We start from the raw sequence: 22,151 nt of genomic DNA, 5'->3' as shown, positions 1-22,151 counted from the left end.
TTTCTTTCTCAAGTTGGCAAAATCCTATTCAATCTTCAGGACCCAGTAAATGTCACATTTACTTTTTAAAAGATTTTCCAGGTTACATAAATTATATTTATTTGCCCTCTCCCTCTTTTAGTGTTCTGTACACAATTTTGCAATAGCACACATCTACTATGCTAAGAATATTTTTTGGTTTTCACGCTTCACTTGTGCAAATTCCTCAAGGATAGGGGCCCTTACATATTATTCTTTAATCCCAGCTGTTATTATTGTCCCTGACTTACAAGAACCATTCAGTAGACCTGCCTACAGCTTGACCACAGTTTACTTTTGACAAGTGCACTGATTAATGACAGCTGGTTTGTGAAGCTGGTTTATATGAGTGGGCTGGAAACCTTCCACTACGGGAACACTTGAAGATACTTCTACTTCATTATATCCCTCAAGCCAACACATGGCTATGTTTCCCACTCTTACACCTGGTTTTTACTTAAACCATCATCCCAGGAGGCCAATGTGCCTCCATCTAAGCATATGTATCAACACAGCCATACAGAAGTTTGTCTCCATATAGTCGTGGTTTTTAACATCAATTGTAAATGAAATGGTGCGTGAAAATTCTGTATGTTTTTAAAACGTATCATTTCTATACTTTACGATATCTCCTTTGACTCTCTTTGCTCTTAGTACAGCTTTTCCTGGACATTTTGATGAGTCATGGTAGATGACCATAAAGACAACTCGTATCATTAAATGAATCTTCCTCAACTTTCTGCTTTCCACATGAAACATTCCTGCTTTTACACATATAATTCACTTTCCCTCCCCTAATAATAAAAAAGATATCTCTCTTCCTTTTAAATAGTGCGCCTCTGTCCAAACGCTTCACCCACTCCATTCACTTTGACTTCTCTGGCACCTCAGCCCACTGATCGTACAAACTCTATGGTCTGGTTCTTCAGGACTTTCTTGCTACTGATTTCTTCCCATCATTTAAAATATTCAAGCATGCTCCTCTGAAAAAATATTTAATATTCCTCCAAACTCATACATGCCTCTCCTGTAACCAATCTATTTTTTCTCAGAAATACGGATGATCTCTTTATTATTAAATCCAAAAGATATTTTTTACCTCCTTCATCTAGACAAATGTTTCTCAAATTCTAATGTGCGAAGGATTCTTATTAAAATGCAGATTCTGACTCAGGAAGTCTGGGTAGGGCCTGAGCTTCTGCATTCAGAATAGCTCCCCAGTGATGCAGATGCTACTCACCTGCAGACCACATTCAGAGCAGCCACTTTCTGTAGTGCTTGCCACTCCTTTCGGAGACTTTTGTGTTCCTGGCAGGAAGGAGGTGAGGAAGGTTCACAAAAATTGTGAACTGCTCTTTCTTTCTCTATCTGACCAATAGAGGGGGCTGTTGTGTAAACTGGAAATGGTTTTTCTATATAAGATCAGAATAATCGCACAAAAACCTTCCTTCCCTACAGTTTAAAGAGATATTCTGACACCAGTTTTTGCACAATGACATGTAAAGCATCTAAGACGCCAGAGGCAGGCAGTCTTGTTAAGACAGCCTCTCTCCCAACACACCTTACAACGTCCATCAGAAATCTAAATCCTGTGTCATTCCTTCTCAACCTCACAGCAACCTGGGTTCAAGTCCACCAGTCATCAGACTTTTGTTTGTGGAGAATCTCCCAGAAAGGAGCTCACTGCCTCCTCACTGCTCTGCCATGACCCTGGTGTTCACCTTGATGCTTGAGGTGCTCCTGTTCCTGAGTGAGTACTGTTCCATTTTACTCTCTTGTCCACACATGGAACATTGCTTTGGACTGACTTTGAACAGAGACTTTTTGTTCTGGCTGAGTTCATTGATTCAGCATTGATGTTTCAGGAGGAGCCGGAGGCCAGTCGGTGACCCAGCCTGACGGCCACATCACTGTCTCTGAAGGAGCCCGTCTGGAGCTGAGGTGCAGCTACTCATCTTCTTCTTCGTCCTATCTCTTCTGGTACGTGCAGTACCCCAATCAAGGACTCCAGCTTCTCTTGAAGTACACATCTGGAAACAGCCTTGTCTCAGGTATCAAAGGTTTTGAGGCTGAATTTAGGAGGAGTGAGAAGTCCTTCCACCTGAGGAAAACATCAGCCCATTGGAAAGACTCAGCCAAGTACTTCTGTGCTCTGAGTGACACAGTGACTAAGACTACAGTGGGAGCTGAACACAAATCTCCTGAGACTTAGTAGCTTAAAGACTCAGGGTCTCAGCCTATGTTATTTTCAGGATGTTGGCATGTTCTGTGAAGGCAAACAGTACAGAGAATACAGAATCCTGAAAGTGTCTGGTTCTCATGGGCATCTTAGATTTCTTTTCTCTTTCTTTATTCTTTTGCAAAGACTTGTTTTCTTAATTTCAGTGCTCTCAGTGGTCTTGAGGCTGGTGGGTGGTTTCTTGGAAGTGTCACCTGAGCAGGCTGTGCCTATACTGTACTGTTTTGTTCAGAGTAAGTTTTTATGTCATAAAAAGAAAACCCAATCTTAATATTCTTTTCCAAAATATAGTTGACAATTCCAAGGTATTTGTTCTCACTTATTTAGTTTGGTTCAAACAAATGGGATTCTGGTTGGAATCACATTGGTAACTGACATTTTAGGATATTATGTTTTCCTACCCAAGAATATTATATGCCTCTTCATTTATTCAGGTCTTGTTTTAGTCCTTTAAAAGTAAATTTTGCTTGCTTGTTTCCAGGAAAGTTGGAAAAAATGAAATGAATCACTGAATAAGTGGAGAGTTGATGTCTAGTATTCTGTGTCTGTTCCTCTCTCTGAACAGGGAAGAGAGCCAACAGAAAGTGGAGCAGCATCCCCAGTCCACAAGTGCCAGGAGGGAGAGGTTACTATTTTTAACACAGCCACACACGCAGCAAGAGTGACAGTTCCAACCATTAAGAAGAACATATCTCTGTGCAGGTCATAGGCTCAGACTCCACCTTCTACTCTGTAATCATGGGGACGCCGCCCACGTTCAGTCTGTTCACAACCCCACAGAAGGAGGCACTCACTTTCACACAAAATGATGTTTCTCAGAATTCATACCTGAAGTTGTTCTGTTTCCTCCTTTCTGCACACTTCGTTAGGCAATATAAAAATATTTTATGAATGATGATTGTACACAAAGAGCTTACTACCTAACAGTCATAGGAATATCTGTCTCATTAGATTTAAGCTTTATGAAGATACCAATTTTTTTTTTTACCAATACGCATTCACTGAACAGTGTTGAAAGAATGAATGGCTGATAATATTTATACCCATATATACAGGCAAATTTATAGCCAATGGTTAGAATTTGTATGGAAACTAATTTCAGCTCCCTATAAGGAAAAATGAACAATTACAGGCTTTTCAAAACAAAACAGACTGCTTTGAGGTGTAAAATATTCCTCACTACAGGAACTAGTCAAAGAAAAGTGGAATGTCCATTTTCCAGTGATTTGCAGAAACGATTACAAAACAATATGATTTTGCACCAAACTAAGAATTTTAAGTTTTAAATGAGGGAAAATACCGTGAAAGAACTGAACAACCAAAAAGCTTGTAAAATTCACCACAGATTAAAAAAAACAATCACTTCCAAATTCATGGAAATTGGATTTTGAATTTTTACTTGACGCATGTGTAGGAATTCAAGTGAGGGCAATGGTAGGAGAACACATTCCAAGCAGGGTAAACTTATTAAGAGCAAAGATCAAGAAACAATAAGCAAGAAGAGTTTAGCAAATTAGAAGTTTTTAATATTACTGAAAGGGACAATTTTTATTGGATGGTACTGTGAGATAATATGAAATGTTAGCTTGAGGCAGTAGTTCACCCAAGAGGGCCACACACAGCTCAGAACTGGGTTTCTTTCCAGATAAAAATACAACTGTCATGAGATTACCTGTCTTTAGCATAAGCAACATTAAGGAATATCTTGAAATTGTTTTTTAGAATGAGCTATTAATCTAAATTTAAACTGTTAGATAATATCAAAGATTTACTTTTACAAGCACACTTCTAAATGTATAGAAAAACTGGATTTCCATAATGATTGATTCAATGAACAAATAAATTTCGTTTTCCCTGAGCAATTCTACCACCAACTAATCGCCATATTGCAGGAAAGGAAAAATCTAAACACTTTCCCAATGTGTTGCACTTTTATGATCACTTTGCAGCATGAGTTTTGTTTAGACGTAGGGGGAGACTAATAGCTTCTCTGCCTTCATTAACCTCCCGTAAAGGACAAACTTTTAAATCAAATAATACAGACCAAACAAATAAAAATAACTACATTCTGCTTTGCTTTGTACTTTGTTCTCTTCCTCATCTGGCTGCAAAAACGCTTGCATGATTTTCACTGAAAATAACTCCTGAATGCATGTGAGATTTTGCCCTCCTCAGTACTTGTACTGGTAGAGTTTAGATATATTCCCATCTACTTCTCTGCTCTTCAGGGTACTGAATTGCATAAGGATAAGCCAGACAGACAGTCCTTCAACATTAAGACTAATTTCTAATTTACCCCCACTGTGCCTTTTATCATCACAAACATGTTTGTTGTCTAATTTGGCTCACTCTTAGAAGAGCATGGTTTGATGTACTTAAAAAGGATATTTCTTCGGGCAGCAATATACTAAATTTTTAGGGGTCTTATAGCTCCATTTTTCTATTAAATGGTGCAGGGTTGAGAACCAAGTAAGCACATAAAAAATAGATGACAACACCGTAGTAAAACTAAAATTGTTATTCCACCGTTTGGTGATTTAGTTTATATCCACATCGTTCAGAAAGAGAGAGACTTTCTTCAAAAGTAGAAACTGAGAAGAGTGAGGAAGAGAAATTATTGTATTGAATAAAAGACTTTCTGTAACACTCAGTGATGGATGCAGTGAGAGATGTGGAAACTTCCAGTCAAAGTTTGTACATTTTATTTTCATCAAATGTCTATGATCCATCCAAGAAAAGCAACCCAAATATTTAGAATAGTCCCACTCACCATTGTTTCATCAAGGAAACGTTTTCTTCGTGCTGAATGTTGGGTAATGCTATATACTATATACAACTAAATGTTGGGTAATGCTATATTTGGGGTCTTGAATGGTGGAAGAGACCAAGAAGAATTTAAGAGAAAGGGAGGGGAAATAAGAATAGACCATGGACAGAGAAGATTTGTCCAAAAGAGACTATTCAAGATTTGCTTTAATCTATCATTACCATTGAAATTTGAAAGAGTTATTAGAATAGGTTCACAGACTCTCAAAACTAGAAACCATTCTAGAAAAGAGGGTAAGCACAAAGATGCAAGCCATGAACACATCTGCTTTGCAGACATATTCATTTAAGTGGATATCTGTGGTTTTCGAGTTTTTTTCTACACGGTAGAGCTGCCATATCATTGTGAGCTGTGGAAGTTAATCACTGGACCATTTCAGGGAACATCATTCACACCTTAGCCTAAAATATAGAGAAAGACAATGCAGAGATATGAAGAAAGACAGATCTGAGAGCATCATCAGAGCCTATATATCCAGCTCTGCCTGGAACGGCAAAAGTCAAAATACTTTCATTGGGAACAAGCCAGCATGAGTTGAGATTCTGTCATTTACAACAAATAGATCCATAATTAATACAGAAGAAGGTGGGGGGGGGAGCCTTTTGGTTTTGTACTATTTTATGAGCTGAATTTATGGTGCTGAGAAGCATTTTTCAGTCAAAATAACTAGAGTTATGTAGATACAGATCATCACTGGTCTACCTTCATTATAGTAAATATGAACCAGGTTAATCCTATGTATGTTTTATGAATTTCTGATGGGAAAAAATTAGAAAAATACTGAAAACATCCACAACTCTGCCACATAGACAAGCACTCATTATTTTTACTTATTTCTATCTTTTTCACAATTTTGCACGTTGTTACATCATATTATAGAGACAATTTTATGTCCTTTTTATTAACACTCACTTTTGTCATTAAAAATACCTTGTATTCATACTTTGAATTGATTATTCTACTATTCTACACCATAGATATGCCACACTTAACTTTATAATTTTCCTATTTGGGGATATCTTGATTATTTATTCCCCGTTTTTCATCATTTTAAATAGCATTATGGTATACGCCTTTAAATAAAAATCTGAATTTGAATTTCTCATCATTTTATTAGAACAGCATCCTAGAACTGGAATTAGTGGTTCAGTGGGTAAAAACAGGTTATAGTCTTTTTGCTCCTTGTGTCTCGCGAATGGGGAGTTAGTGTTTAGTGCGGACAGAGTTTCAGTTTAGGAAGGTGAAAAATTCCGCAGATGGATGATGGTGGGAGCTGCACAACGATGTGAATGTACTTAGTGCCACTGAACTGTACAGTTAAATACGGTTAAAATAGTATGTTTTATATTATGTGACTTCTACCACAATAAAAAAAATTTCCAAAAAGTATTCTCAATGTATCATCTCTACTCCCTAACACCTTTCTTACTTGAACCCACTACAGTCAGATTTTCATCCCTACCATTCCGTTGAAATCACTCTTGCTGAGGTCACCAGTGAGTTTTAAATTTTATTTATTTATTTATTTATGGCTGTGTTGGGTCTTCGTTTCTGTGCGAGGGCTTTCTCTAGTTGCAGCAAGTGGGGGCCACTCTTCATCGCAGTGCGTGGGCCTCTCACTATCGTGGCCTCTCTTGTTGCGGAGCACAGGCTCCAGACACGCAGGCTCAGTAGTTGTGGCTCACAGGCCTAGTTGCTCTGCGGCATGTGGGATCCTCCCAGACCAGGGCTCGAACCCGTGTCCCCTGCATTGGCAGGCGGATTCTCTACCACTGCGCCACCAGGGAAGCCCACCAGTGAGTTTTATATCCACAAATCCAATGATAAATTACCATTCCTTATCTTATTGAGTGTCTCCGAAGAATGTGGCATTATGGCTACTCTCTCCCTGAAACACCATCTTTGCCTGGATCCTGGAACTCCACATTCTCCTGGTTTGCCTTCTTCCTTGCAAACCGCTCCTGCTCAGTCTCCTTTTCCTACATCTTCCTCCTCTTGCTGGTGTCTACATGTTGTGTTTTCTCAGAGCTCAGTCCTCAAACATTTATTCTCTTCAAATGATCTTGGAGGGGTTCAGGACATGCCACCCCAAAACAGGCCACTAGTATAAAAGCACTTAAGCCTAGCCACTTTGGGTCTTCATTTTTCTATGAGGACCCCTATGTACATGTAAAAATTATTAAATAAAATCTCTATGCTTTTCTCCTGTTAACCTGTTGTATGTCAACTTACTTCTCAGGTCCAGATGGAGAACCTAAGAGGGAACAGGTAAAGCTTTAGCTCCCCTACAATCTCATCTAGGGATATGGCTTTAATTACTATTTATACATTGATGACACACAAATTTACATTTTCATCCCAACCTTCTCTATTGAAAGCCAGGCTCATATATACTGTAATCTATGTCACATCTACACTGGATATCTAATTGGCATCTAACATATCCTTAACATAAGGCCTGATTTCCCCCAAAAGTTCTTCCTTCACTCTTTTCCATCTCAAAAAAAAAAATGGCAATATAATTCACCTTACCAGAAATCTAGGGACTCCTCCTTAATTCTTCTGTTTCTCCCATACCCCACATTGTCAAACAAACCTGCCACATAAGATTTATTTTTTTCTCATAAAAAGTTTGACTTTGTTTTTCAATTCAAACAATGATGTTACACGATGGGTTTCAGTGACCACCAATTCATTTCTGAATTCTAAGATGACAGATACATAGATAGATAGATAGATAGTTAGATAGATAGATAAGATCAAGGAATCTTGTCTCGAGGTTGCTGCCTAGTTAAAACACCTCCCTGTCTTGCAATACTTCTTGCCTAGCTGTTCAGGACTTTCCCTCAGAAGCCAGGAGCCAATGAATTGCTTACTTCTTTGGTACCCTGGAGATTTTAGACTCTGGAGCAATGTATCATAGTAAGATTCAGGATGGTGGAGGTTTTTTTAAGGGAAAGTTAAGAGTGGAAAGTGAAATGGGAAAGAGGCAGCATGATATCTGGATCTCAAGCATGTTCTAAAGCAGTTTTAGGGAAAAAAATTCTAATACACAAACCCATACACACACGCGCGCGCGCACACACACACACACACACACACATGACTAGATTCCATTAGAATTATCTATGCCTGCATAAACCTTGGCAAACCTTTATATAATTTCAAGCGTATAGGAATCCCAGTTTAAAGTCTCCTGGTCTAAAATGGGACAGGGAATTCCCTGCAGTCCAGTGGTCAGGACTCTGCACTTCCACTGTAGGGGGCATGGGTTCAATTCCTGGTCAGGGAAATAGATCCCACATGCCTTGCAAGCACAGCCAAAAATAATACAATACAATACAATACAAATAAAGAAAAAAAATTTTTTAAGTAAAATAAAATGGGACACTCTCACTAACACACTTGTCACAATATACTTACTGAGAACTCATTCCTCCCCACTGATTTGAGATACTGTCTTTAAAATATACTAAATTTCCGTATACAATTAGGCTTAATTATTGATTTGCTATTCCATTTAATTGACCTATCTGCTTAGTCTTAACTTGTACTTAAGAAGGTTCTTGGGGCTTCCCTGGTGGCGCAGTGGTTGAGAGTCTGCCTGCCAATGCAGGGGACACGGGTTCGTGCCCTGGTCCGGGAAGATCCCACATGCCGCGGAGGAGCTGGGCCCGTGAGCCATGGCCGCTGAGCCTGCGCGTCCGGAACCTGTGCCCCGCAATGGGAGAGGCCACAACAGTGAGAGGCCCGCATACCGCAAAAAAAAAAAAAAAAAAGTATATATATATATATATATATATATAAAACTAACACTATATGTATACATTTTGTAATTTAATATATCCAAGAGAGATCCACAAGTTCAGCTACTTGAGTTAATTTTGCTCCTGCTAATGATTGGTTTTAAAGGGAGTTTAGAGTAGCTATTGCATAACCAGCTTGGTATGTTTTCTTTTCAATATTTAAAGTAAGATTATTTTAAAAATATGTCAATTCAGAATTTTGTATGAGAGTGTCCAAAAGACCTGTTCCGGGCATGAAGGCATTTTGAATAACAGAAGTACAATCATGAGATCCTTTAATTGAGAAGTGTAACAAAGTTGAATAGTATGTGGAGAAATTAATATTTTATGATTAGTCAACTAACTGGTAGACAAAGTTTGAGTGTTTTAGATTGGAGAACAGTTTGTACTGTATGTAGTACCATCAGATTTAAATGGAGATTCCGGAGCAAGATCTGAAGATGCTTCAACCAATTTAGCCAAGGCTGTAATTACTTTGAGACAAGGAGTATAAGTTTTGTTGAACTTTAAGGGGTAGGCCATGATAGGCAATGGGTCTTTGTTGTTTGTCATGTTGTTTAGTAATATCCTTAGGCATGGCTTTCCTTTTACATTCATACACAGAGAAAGGTTTATTACAATCAGTGGTGAACTTACGATCAGCTGTCTTATGGAGGTGTATGTCACCTGCAATATATTCCCTTTAGAGCTGGGCGCACAGAATATACGGGCTTCTTGTGGCTCTTCTAGGGTCCCAATTGAGTTAATGGGAAAAATATAAATTCAAAGGTTTGATAACCTAATGTCCAAACTCTGGCATCTATTTTGGCCTTTCTGAACAGAGCTGGGATGTCAAAACTAATAGAGAAGAGAAGGGGACCTCTGTGACAGGACTCCATGTCTGCAAGCTTCATTCTAGTCTTCTACAAAGGGAGATTATCTTTTCTCCTGCTATTAGGTCCCAAGATAGGTAACTGGACAGATGTTGTGGTGAATAATTATATTGATTGCTATATCAATACATAGGTTGAAAAAGCTGCAGTAACTAGTCTAAAGAGATTTGCCTTCTTATCATAAAGTGATTTATTTCTACCTTAGGTGAAAGAAAAGCATACAAAGGTGTAAGGATACATGATCATTACATCTTAGGTTGTTTCCATAATCCATTATATGTAGTATTTTAAAATAAGTTCCATCGCAGACGCAACGACTAAACACAGCATTTGGTCGAATCATCAATCTCCCTTTCAATAACAAATTTACCTCGTGTTTATTTTCAGATGTAATTGCCATCAGTTGAATTGCTGGTTAATGCAAAAGGAAGTCTGGGTTGAGTGAGACTCTCACCTAGTCCGTAGAGAAGCTGACATGACCCACATCAACTTGTTCCTCCAGGAAACCCCTGTTTCCTGTTGCGGGGCAGCAGCAACACATAGCTCAGCAATTCTTCCCTCACCCTGTCAGGCTCACCTCACCTTGCAGAGCCTTGAAATTGAAGAAGACACTTTCCATCTAGAGGAAGACCTCAAACATGCTTCTCTCCAGCCTTCTGAAGGTGGTCATGGCTTCATTGTGGCTAGGTAAGGATGGCCGCAGTGGGGTTGTACCCCTCTAGGACCTAAGGACTGGGGGAACAGGTGGTTTATGGGCACCCTGGGAAGAAGGGGCACTAGAGTGTAAAACAGAATTTCTTTGTTCCACAGTACTCATTCTTAAACTTCTGATTCTGCTTTTTTTTTCTTTAGGATCCAGTATTGCCCAGAAGGTAACTCAAGACCAACCAGTAATATTAGTGCAGGAGAAGGAGGTTGTGACCCTGGATTGCATATATGACACAAATGAGTTCACTTATAGTCTATACTGGTACAAGCAGCCCAGCAGTGGGGCGATGATTCTCCTTATTCGTCAGGACTCTTATAACCAGCAAAATGCAACAGAAGGTCGCTACTCACTGAATTTCCAGAAGGCAAACAAATCCATCAAACTTGCCATCTCAGCTTCACAGCTGGAGGACTCTGCAGTATACTTCTGTGCACTGAGTGAGCCCACAGTGAGAGGCGTGTTGGAGGCAGGTATACCAAAACCCAGGGCTCTGCTTGATACATCTGCCTGCTATAGGGACCAGGGCAGGGAATTGCCTTCACAGACAGGAACTGGTTAGGGCTGTGGCAGCACAGGTGTAGGGTTAGAGGGAAAACACTCCTTCTAAGAACATATTTCTCTGGGTTCGTAGACCAGGTCTAGAGCTATCATTCATCAAAAACAACCTTATCCCTGAAAATTTGGGTTTAAATTTTTTATTGAAGACAAAAAACAGCCACATAAAATCCTTGCCATTTTGTGATTAGAATGAGCTAGAAGAATTGACTAAGGAAATTCAGAGACATCTGATTCAAAAATTAGTAAAAATATGCGTGAATTTTTGGATTTTCAATTTGTTCATTAAATATTTATTGAATACATATTATATTACAGGTATTGTTCTGAATAAGGAAGGTTGTGAAATCTTTTTGTGATTTTCCTCTTTTTGAATATTATGCAGTTTTACACCGTTTAATGAAGTCATTTAATTTAGTTTTGTTAGCTGAGTTAATGGTACACTTGTTTACTTTCTAAGGTGCCTGATATGTCACAAAATTTGTGCTAATCCTCATTCTGTCTTATTAACACCTCAAGCATGGAACAGCTCAATTACCATAATGTAAGCTTTACCTGCCTCCCATCAGTCCTTTCCACAAAAAGATCAATAATTAGTGGCTCTTAAAAGGACATTGTGAGAAGCAGACTATGAATTATCTTGTTTCTCTGCTCTTGCCCTTCACTGCACCACTCCTTCAAAAGTATTTTTGCCATCATGTGGCACATTTTGGAAACCTCCAGGCCCTCTTTTTCAATCAGTGTTACACAATCCCAAATACTCCTTCCCTCAAATTTCCTCCTTCTACCTCTAATCCCATTTTCTCAGTGTCTTAAAATTTGAATGGTAATGGGTGGTTGCTAAGTGATCTTGTATTGTAACTGCCTCTTATATTTGCATTTCAAAAGCAGTTGTGTAGAGTAGAAATCTTAAAAGGAATGTCCTACAGTCCCTTCATTAAGTGGTGCTGGAAAAATTGGACAGCTACGTGTAAAAGGATGAAATTAGGACAGTCTCTAACACCATACATGAAAATAAAGATCTAAATGTAAGACCAAATAATATAAAACTCTTAGAGGAAAACATAGGCAGAACACTCTCTGACATAAATCACAGCAAGATCTTTTTTGGTCCACCTCCTAGAGTAATGAAAATAAAACCAAAAATATACAAGTGGGACCTAATGAAACTTAAAAGCTTTTGCACAGCAAAGGAAACCGTAAACAAAATGAAAAGACAAGCCACAGAATGGGAGAAAATATTTGCCAATGAATGCACAAACAAGGGCTTATTCTCCAATATATACAAACAGCTCATGCAGCTCAATGTCAAAAAACCAAACAACCCAGTCAAAACAATGGGTGGAAGATCTCAATAGACATTTCTCCAAAGAAGACATACACATGGACAAGAGGCACATGAAAAGATGCTCAACAACATTAATTATTAGGGAAATGCAGATCAAAACTACAATGAGGGAGGCTTCCCTGGTGGGGCAGTGGTTGAGAGTCCGCCTGCCGATGCAGGGGACACAGGTTCGTGCCCCGGTCCGGGAAGATCCCACATGCCACGGAGCGGCTGGGCCCATGAGCCATGGCCGCTGAGCCTGCGCGTCCGGAGCCTGTGGTCCACAACGGGTGAGGCCACAACAGTGAGGGGCCCACGTACCGCAAAAAACAAAACAAAACAAAACAAAAACTACAATGAGGTATCACCTCACACTGATCAGAATGGTCTTCATCCAAAAATCTGCAAACAATAAATGCTGGTGAGGGTGTGGAGAAAAGGGAACCCTCCTACAATGCTGGTGGGAATGTAAATTGATACAGCTACTATGGAGAACAGTATGGAGGTTCCTTAAAAAACTAAAAATAAAACTCTCATATGATCCAGCAATCTCACTTCTGGGCATATATCCAGAGAAAACCATAAATCAAGAAGACATATGCACCCCAGTGTTCACTGCAGCTCTATTTACAATAGCCAGGACATGGAAGCAACCTAAATGTTCACCAATGGAGGAACAGATAAAGAAGATGTGGTACATATATACAATGGAACATTACTCAGCCATAAAAAAGAATGAAATAATGCCATTTGCAGGAACATGGATGGACCTAGAGATTGTCATACTGAGTGAAGTAAGTCAGACAGAGAAAGACAAATATCATATGATATTGCTTATATGTTCAATCTAAAAAAAGTGGTACAAATGAACCTATTTACAAAACAGAAGTAGAGTCACAGATGTAGAAAACAAACTTACGGTTACCAAGGGGGAAATGGGGAGGAGGGATAAATTGGGAGATTGGGATTGACATATAACACTATTATATATAAAATAGATAACTAATAAGAACCTACTGTATAGCACAGGGAACTCTACTGAATACCTACATGGGAACAGAGTTACATGGGAATAGAATCTAAAAAAGAGTGTAATAATTTACATGGTAATAGAATCTAAAAAAGAGTGGATATATGTACATGTATAACTGATTCACTCTGCTGTACAGCAGAAACTAACACAACATTGTAAATCTACTATACTCCAATCAAAATCAATTTTAAAAGTCTTAAAAATTTTTAACTCAAAAAATCTTACCCTTTTTTTTTTTTTTTTTTATGTTACGCGGGCCTCTCACTGTTGTGGCCTCTCCCATTGCGGAGCACAGGCTCCGGACGCACAGGTCCAGTGGCCATGGCTCACAGGCTCAGCCGCTCCGCGGCATGTGGGATCTTCCCGGACCGGGACACGAACCCGTATCCCCTGCATTGGCAGGTGGACTCTCAACCACTGCGCCACCAGGGAAGCCCTACTCCCTGATCTTTGATGACCATCTCGGTCTAGGACACTGATCACAAATGAAATCTTATAAACTGGCATCAGACTGGCTGCAACAAAACCATCTGGGAGCTTTAAAAAATTACACACTTGTGGGAATTCCCTGGCAGTCCGGTGGTTAGGACTCCGCATTTTCACTGCTGAGGGCCCGGATTCAATCCTTGGGTGGGGACCTAAGAGCCTACAAGCTGTGCAGCAGGGCCAAGGGAAAAAAAAATTACACAGCTGTGGGTCTCAATCCTGGAAAGTATGATTCATGAAGTTAGTGTGGGATCCCAGAATTTGTAATTTTAAATCACTTACACATTGATTCTATTATTAGCTGTTGTATGAATATCAGCTATGTCTTTAATAATTTGAAAAGCTGGGAACAAAGAGAGTCCTAACTCATGCTCGAGGCTTTTGAAACAAATCCACATCTTTAGAGTTCCTAACCCAGTGGAGGAAAATTATTTGATTAAAGTTTGGAAATAAAATATTGCAGATGGATGGTAACAGAAAGCATCCTTGAGGTTATTCACTAAGAGTACAAGATTAGTACTTGTCTGATTCACATAGGCCAACCCTTTTATCTTGGAGTCAAGAAAATAGTAGGAGAATAAGACATTGATCTCAGACCATTCTATAAGGATTTGATCATTTCAATTATGATATTTCTTTTGTTTTCACATTTTAATGATTCTGAAATTCAGGATTCTTTGACAATTGATAAGATAGTGTGGCTTTTTCCTCTGAAAAGATTTTATTAAAAAGATATTATTTTGGGACCGATAAAATATTATATTTCAAGTAGTAGTGATTCCTCAATCAGTGACCCTTGATTCATTAGTTTTGTTTGGTATAACAAATATTTAGTGAGCATGGAATACAGGTCAGTCACTGTTGCTCTATAAATTGGAGTACAATGCTGAAACACAGAGATCACTCAGTACTGATATGGCTTCTTATTACGTCCTCTGTAATCAACCTCAGATTCTTTTCTGACATTTAGTGGATTATAGGCTGGCCCACCATGGATACCTGAGAATATAAAGTACTATATAAAGTGCTTAAGAGAACTGTTATCTTCTCAGCTGCAGAAATACCTGGGATGCTCTGTTAAAGAAGTTCTATGTCAGGTAGTGTCCTAAGAGCAAAACAGACCTGAGAAGTTATGACAGCTCTTGATCAGATTTCCAAGCACCACCTGAAGACTGGCATGTACCTCATGAATAAAGTCAAGGATAACATTTTTCTGACTTGAGGAGACCAGGAAACGTGCATCCCATTTCAGTGTCTTTCCACCAGGGGGTGCAGTTTCCTAACACAAACACATTTCCTGTCTGAAACTAGGCTTAAGTTTATCACTTCACTGTGACTTCAATATTTCTTCATGTGAAGAGTCAAGGACATTATTCAGGAGACACTCTAGAGATGAACTCTTCTCCAGGCTTAGTGACTGTGATACTCTTAGTGCTTGGTAAGCAAAATGCCTCTAAAAATTTGGATTCTTTCTTCTGTTATGTCAACAAAACCTTTAATCATAATTTTATCCCAGAGCTTTATGCCCAAGATGATACAGAACTCTTTTATTTTTCCCCAGGACAAACCCGTGAAGACTCAGTGACCCAGATGGATGGCCAAATGACTCTTCCAGAAGGGGCTGCCTTGACCATAAATTGCACTTATTCAGCCACTGGGTACCCCATTACTTTCTGGTATGTTCAATATCCTGGAGAAGGTCCACAGGTCCTTCTGAAAGCCATGAAGGACAATGAGAAGGGAACCAATAAGGAGTTTGAAGCCACACACCACAAAGAATCAAAATCCTTCCACTTGGAGAAAGCCTCAGTCCAAGATTCAGATTCGGCTGTGTACTACTGTGCTCTGAGTGACACAGTGATGGGAACTGCAGGGGCAACTGAGCACAAACTCTTTGAGTGGCAACAAGGGGCCTGGAGGCTGAGTGTCTCTCCATTTGATCCACTCTGTGGCACAGTCTATGGTGGTTTGTCCCTCAGTCTCTGGTTGATACAAAACTCATACAAATTTCTAGAGAATAAGAACAAGAAGTGAATATTCCCCATACCCAACTCTTCATTCCCCATACCCAACTCTTCATTCCCCATACCCAACTCTTTCATTAGTGATTTTGAAATAAGAGTCTGACATCAATAGTTCCTCATCCAGGGCCAAAGTAATTTCAAGGTAAAGTCACATAAACAATGAGACTTGGGGCCAATGTAAGAAGAAACAAGAAGCACTTGGATGTGTGCTGTACCCCTGTGGAAGGGTTTAGAAACCAGAAGCATTAATTACACTTGAATAATTAGGGTGGATGGTGCTGTGTGTGTTTGTGTGTTTTGAGGGCATTCAGGGAGTGAAGGCTGAAAATAGGAAGACTGAAAATATATAAGCAGCAGACTACCCATGTTCTCTACCAGTGCCTGTGTAACAAGCAGTGATCATTTCCCAAACCCAGCAGAAAATTGGAAGTTAGCCATTGATGAATTGAGCAACAGCACATATAAGTACGTAAGCCAAAATAATGAAAAATTTAAAATGTAATAATTAACTATTCACTTCAAGGAAAAAATTATTATTCAAGAAAGTAGCATACTCATAGTCTATATGATTCAACTAAATTTTCTTCTAGATAAGTTTTACCACGAATAGTCATGATTAGGCAGAATATCTATTTTCCCCAAACCTTGTGTATTACTAAGGTTCTGGACTGTTGCTTATCAGTTAGGCTTTTTTTAAAAAAATTAATAATTCAAAATTTATGAATGAGATGGAGCTTCATTTCAAAGTCATTTATATATTTTTGTATAAATTGTCTATTCATATATCTTCCCATCTCCTACTGTGTTATAGTCATTTAAATACAGATTTTAAAGAACACTCTCTATGTTAAGAAAGTTGTCATAAGACTGTCACATATACGTGTCTTTTAAAAAAGTTTAATATAACCTTTTTGACTTTGTTTATGGTCTTGTTTGGCAGGCAGAATTTTAAAAATAGTATGTAGTAAATTTTTGAAAAATTTCTTTTATGGATTCTGAGTTATATTTCATGCTTAAAAATCTGTAGCACTCTAAAATGATAAAATTTTATCTCATATTTTCTTTAGTTTTTCTCAGATTAATTTTGTCTTTAAATCTTTAAATTTGCGCGCGTGTGTGTGTGTGTGTGTATGTGTAGAGAGGTTGAGGTTTAAGGCTTTGTAGTTTTCTTAATTTTTGTTAGTTTATTTTGAGGCAGCTATTCAGGCTCAACATTTTGAATGACTGATTTTTCTGCCACTAGAAATTATGAAATTTTGAATTCAGGGAGGCTTAACTTCTGTGTGTGTAAACTTTTTACAATATTTTGGAGGGCAGTTTTTTTAAGCATATCATATGATTCAAATCACAAATAATAATTAAGAGTCTTCTGTTCCATTGGCCTGTAAGTCTGTTTTTATGCCAGTACCATACTGTTTTGATTACAAAAGCTTTGTATTATTATTATTTTTTTTTTTCTTTGCAGTATGCGGGCCTCTCACTGTTGTGGCATCTCCCGATGCGGAGCACAGGCTCCGGATGCACAGGCCCAGTGGCCATGGCTCACGGGCCCAGCCGCTCTGCGGCATGTGGGATCTTCCCGGACTGGGGCATGAACCCGTGTCCCCTGCATCGGCTGGTGGACTCTCAACCACTGTGCCACCAGGGAAGCCGTGTATTATATTTTGAAATCAGGAAGTGAAATGCCTCCCACTTTGTTCTACTTGCTCAAGATTACTTTGGCTATTTGGATCCTTTGCGATTCCATATGAATTTTAGGATTGTAAAATATGTCATTGGAATTTTGATACGCATGGCACCGAATCTGTAGATTTTGTGCAAAAGCTTTTAAGTTTAATTAGGTCCAATTTGTTTATTTTTGTTTTCATTTTCATTACTCTAGGAGGTGGGTCATTAAAGATCTTGCTGTGATTTATGTCGAAGAGTATTTTTCCTATGTTTTCTTCTAAGAGATTCAATAAATAAACAATGCATTGAGTGAGATATTCTTTCTTTGTGAGAGCTTCCTTGTAAATGAATTCTTGATCACTGTCAAATTATGTGTCCTGATTTTTGGCTAGGGAAATTGTGTCACTGACTCTGATAATTTTTTCAGACTATATTTTCCCCAGATGAAGCCCTTATTTTTCTCTGAGGTGTCCTTTCCCTTTCTTTACTCCTTCCTGACATGTCTGATTACTGGGGCACTTTAAGTGGAGGCAATGTTGTGAGGGTGGAAAGCCTAGATATTTCTATACCTGTGATCAGCAATGTAGCAGACAGTAGGGCACTGGTCTCAGCAACAATGCCAGTACTTTGCTGAAAAACTAGAAGGAAATCTCTTTGCTCTCCTATCTCCTTGTACTCCTCTTCGTTAAGGACAGCTGGGACTCAGCCTACCTGTTACTTTCTTCTCAGCTATTTGGGGGCTAGAGGAAAGGCTTTCCCCAAACAACTAGTTTCCTACTTAGATGTCCATTGATCTGTACATGCCAAGCTTTCTCTACAACCTATTGTTTTCTGCTCTTCATCCTGGAGTTCCCTGCTACTGACCCCAGATTTCTATATGAGCTTCAATGGGACACCTCACTTAAGCTCTGTTGGCACAGCATGGCTGGCTTCCACAGAAGCTCCTTGGCTAAGCACAGGGGATCAGGGACATTTTAAATCTACCATCTTTCTAGAATTGCCTTATTCTTAGGTCAAAAAAAACTGTAGAACTAAAATTCTAAAGGGTCATTCCTGGTGTGAGGAAGGTCAGAATCAATGATGATGAATGGAAAATACCTTGATATGGTAATGTTCACACATTTCATTAACATACTTGTACAGAAGCTTAAATTTCTGTGAAGGCTGATCTATCAATATTTTCCCTTATTCTTTCTGACTCTCATGTTTAGAAAATTCATGACCATCCTAAATTTATAAAAATATGCTTTCATTTTATTTAAAATATTAATTATCTCTCTTTGGAATTTATTTCATAGCTGATGTTAAGGTATGCATCCAAATTTAGTTGCTGATCTCTCGATGACTCTCCATTCATGAAGACATATTTTACTGAATATACCATCTTTTCCCTATTTTTTGATAACTAAATTTCCATAAATAATTTGTATGTTTGGACTTTCTATTATGTTCCGTCAATATCTCTATCTGGACCTTTCTGGTAACATGCTTCTTCACTTAGTACAGCATTACACTTTGTCTTACTAACTGTGGAGGAAATCCCTCACCATTCTGTTTCAGAACTGAAGGCCTCCTGAAGCCCGAGATTATCTGCAGTATCAGATAGGGCCTCTAGAGGAAGATGCTACACAACTTGAACTTGATAGAAAGCCAGAAAGCAGCCAGTCCTTTGAGGAAGAGTTTTTACTTTGCATGCCAGTGTAAACTCACTCACTGCTCTGTCAGGGTGTCCACGTGGCTGAACTGTTTCCAGGAAAAACCTGCAGAAAGGAGCTTCCTGTTTCCTCACAGCTCAGACATGAAGCCCACCCTCATCTCAGTGCTTGTGATGATATTCACACTCAGTGAGTAAAGTCTCTTTTTATTCTATCTTTCTCTGATCTTCTGATTTAGAATCAGTTTAACGAACTATTCTCCTCTGTCTGCAAGACAATCCCTGATCCAGAATTGGTGTTACAGGAGGAACAAGAGCCCAGACAGTGACTCAGCCTGAGGACCACATCTCCGTCTTTGAAGGGTCCCCAGTGCAGGTGAAGTGCAACTACTCATATTCTGGGAGTTCTGTGCTCTTCTGGGATGTACACTACCCCAAACAACACCTCCAGTTACTCCTGAGACACAGCTCAAGAGAGAGTATCAGAGGTTTCACGGCTGACCTCAACAAGGGTGAGGCATCCTTCCACCTGAAAAAACTATCAGCTCAAGAGGAAGACTCAGCGGTGTATTACTGTGCTCTGAGGGACACAGTAACTGGTTTTACAAAGGAAGCAGAGCACAAACCCCTTAAGAGTTACTGAAAATATTTCTAAGTTCCCTATTTGGCCACAGTGGGGCATTCTCTCTCTAGAGACTGACACTGAGTTTATCTCTCAAGATACAGTTGCCATCAGTTGTCAGTTAGCTATAGATTAATCTCAAAAATTTGTTCAAGGAAATTCTCATTACCTACAATGCCTAAATTTATTTTTAAAATAGTAAGTGTATTTATTCTATAGATTAGTACCTGGAAAAATACTTTTGAAATAAAACTACGTAATGGCATAAAAATCCTTTTCTTGGCCCAGAGGGGCTCCCCAGGCTTAAGTGGTACAGTCCCTCCTCCCTATCTCCTCTGCCGTAGCATCCACCCCCACGTGTGCTCATCACCACGTACTGAAGCACAGTTCCTGAAAAGGAGGATACTGTTTCCCGACATGTGGTTGCTGATCTTTCTACAGCTAATGCCTTTCCTCTCATGCACTTCATGGACCCATACTACCCAAATCAAGTGCAATCAGGAGAAACATCACAGCAATCTGAACAAGGAAAGTTTAATATAAAGAATTATTAACTAATAGCAGGGAGTTATTTACTAGTGAGTAAAAAGAACTCTAAAGAACATAAGAATAGCATAGGTAGGGAGACGCTGTTATCTCTAGGACTAAGCCAGAGTTCCGAGGAAACTAACATGTTGTAATTTGTACCCCCTTCTCCTACCAAGCCAATGACTCAGGCTTCATTGGGGAGTGTGTGACTGCAGCCTGCTGGATGGGGAAGTTTGCTGAGGTGCCAGAGAACAAGGTTGACAGGCAGAAGAACACCTCCCAGGGTTCCAACACAATTTATAGGAAGCTGGCAAGGGAGTGCTGGTGAATTTGCTTGGGTGCTTGTGAAACCTGCCAAGAAACCACCTGGGGGGCTGTCATTAAATGTTGCTGGAGGTGAGCATCACTGGTGTCCCACAGGATGGCCAAGCACTGCAGGAACAAGAAGTGTGGAAGGGCTTCCCTGGTGGTGCAGTGGTTGAGAGTCCGCCTGCCGATGCAGGGGACACGGGTTCGTGCCCCGGTCCGGGAAGGTCCCACATGCCGCGGAGCGGCTGAGCTCGTGAGCCATGGCCGCTGGGCCTGTGCGTCCAGAGCCTGTGCTCCACAGCGGGAGGGGCCATAGCAGTAAGTGGCCGGCGCAACGCAAAACAAAAACAAAAACAAAAAAGAAGTGTGGAAAACATGCCAGGACCTGGAAGAGATGCTGCTTCTTCCTGCAGTGTCCTTCCCGTTGCCTCTACTGACAAAGCTTAACATAATGCCAGCTGGCGAAGGAGAAATGTTTACAAGGTCCATGTCCAGAGTCACCCTCTGAATTCATGAAGGGTGGATTTATAATTGAAAGGCAATAAATTGATAAGTGGCATGCCCCATCTTTCTGGTTACTGATCTTTCCTACACACGCCTCCATACACATTTGAACTTCCAAACATGGTGAAATGACTCTATTTTTCTATCTAACAAGCTAAAGCTGTCCTTTGAACAAGTGAAGACGTTCTCATCATTTCCCCCAAATGAGGAGACCCATAATCCCAGCAGTCACTACGGATCACTGGCTGTATTAATTACTTCTAAAATTCAGAGGAAATTTCACTGAAGATTCTGTTATACACAGACTAAATTGTAAACTTAATCTCTGACAATCTGCATATAAAATAATTATGGTGAGGAGAAAGAAGAAGAAAATGGCAATGTATACAAAGGAACACACATGTAAAGAGCAAAAAGAAAATACAGAAAACTACTACATTTTTAGATTCCCAATTTGGTCACGATACTGCAATTGACATGGACGGCTTCTTTCTTTTATTACACAGTTTATATTTTCCCTGCCCTCAGCCATAACTTCAGTGGATTAGGTTACTTCCCTAGTGGTGTGATCCAAATCTTCATTCTCAAAGGCTCTGAGTACTCAAAAATCTTGTCTTTTTATTGCTTGCTGTAATTTAACATTAACGTTTAGTATCAGGCTTGGAAGTTCCCAGAGGCTCCCATAGGAAATCTCCTGGGTTCCAGACATAGTCCTCTTTATATCTGTTGTGTAGTAGCTACCTAATTCCTCCTTGGTAATTGGTATCAATCACTCCAGTCAGTAGAGTAACCTCATTTTCTAACCATTGTTGTGAGACATACGTAGCCCAACTGGCCACATGGCTGTCTTATCTTCCAATTCAGTGAAATTATTGCTGTATCCCCTGGTGAAAGCCTTCCTCCTTTCAGAGAGTAAGACCTCCAAACCAATACAGCTCAAAGTTATAAACATTGGGAGCAAAAATACTGC

The 22,151-nt window shown here is 39.5% G+C and overlaps 1 long non-coding RNA gene and 1 pseudogene across 1 annotated transcript in view; one reads left to right on the top strand and one right to left on the bottom strand.

Moving 5' to 3' along the window:
* LOC137226362 (uncharacterized) overlaps positions 1 to 22,151 on the bottom strand; it is a 684,033-nt gene that overhangs the window by 408,514 nt on the left and 253,368 nt on the right. The gene's annotated exons all lie outside the window — the stretch shown is intronic.
* On the top strand, positions 1,511 to 2,236 carry LOC137226288 (T cell receptor alpha variable 8-4-like; annotated as a pseudogene).

This window comes from Pseudorca crassidens, chromosome 1, assembly GCF_039906515.1.
Source record: "Pseudorca crassidens isolate mPseCra1 chromosome 1, mPseCra1.hap1, whole genome shotgun sequence".
Taxonomy (NCBI): domain Eukaryota; kingdom Metazoa; phylum Chordata; class Mammalia; order Artiodactyla; family Delphinidae; genus Pseudorca; species Pseudorca crassidens.
This window is presented reverse-complemented; position numbering and strand designations above follow the sequence as displayed.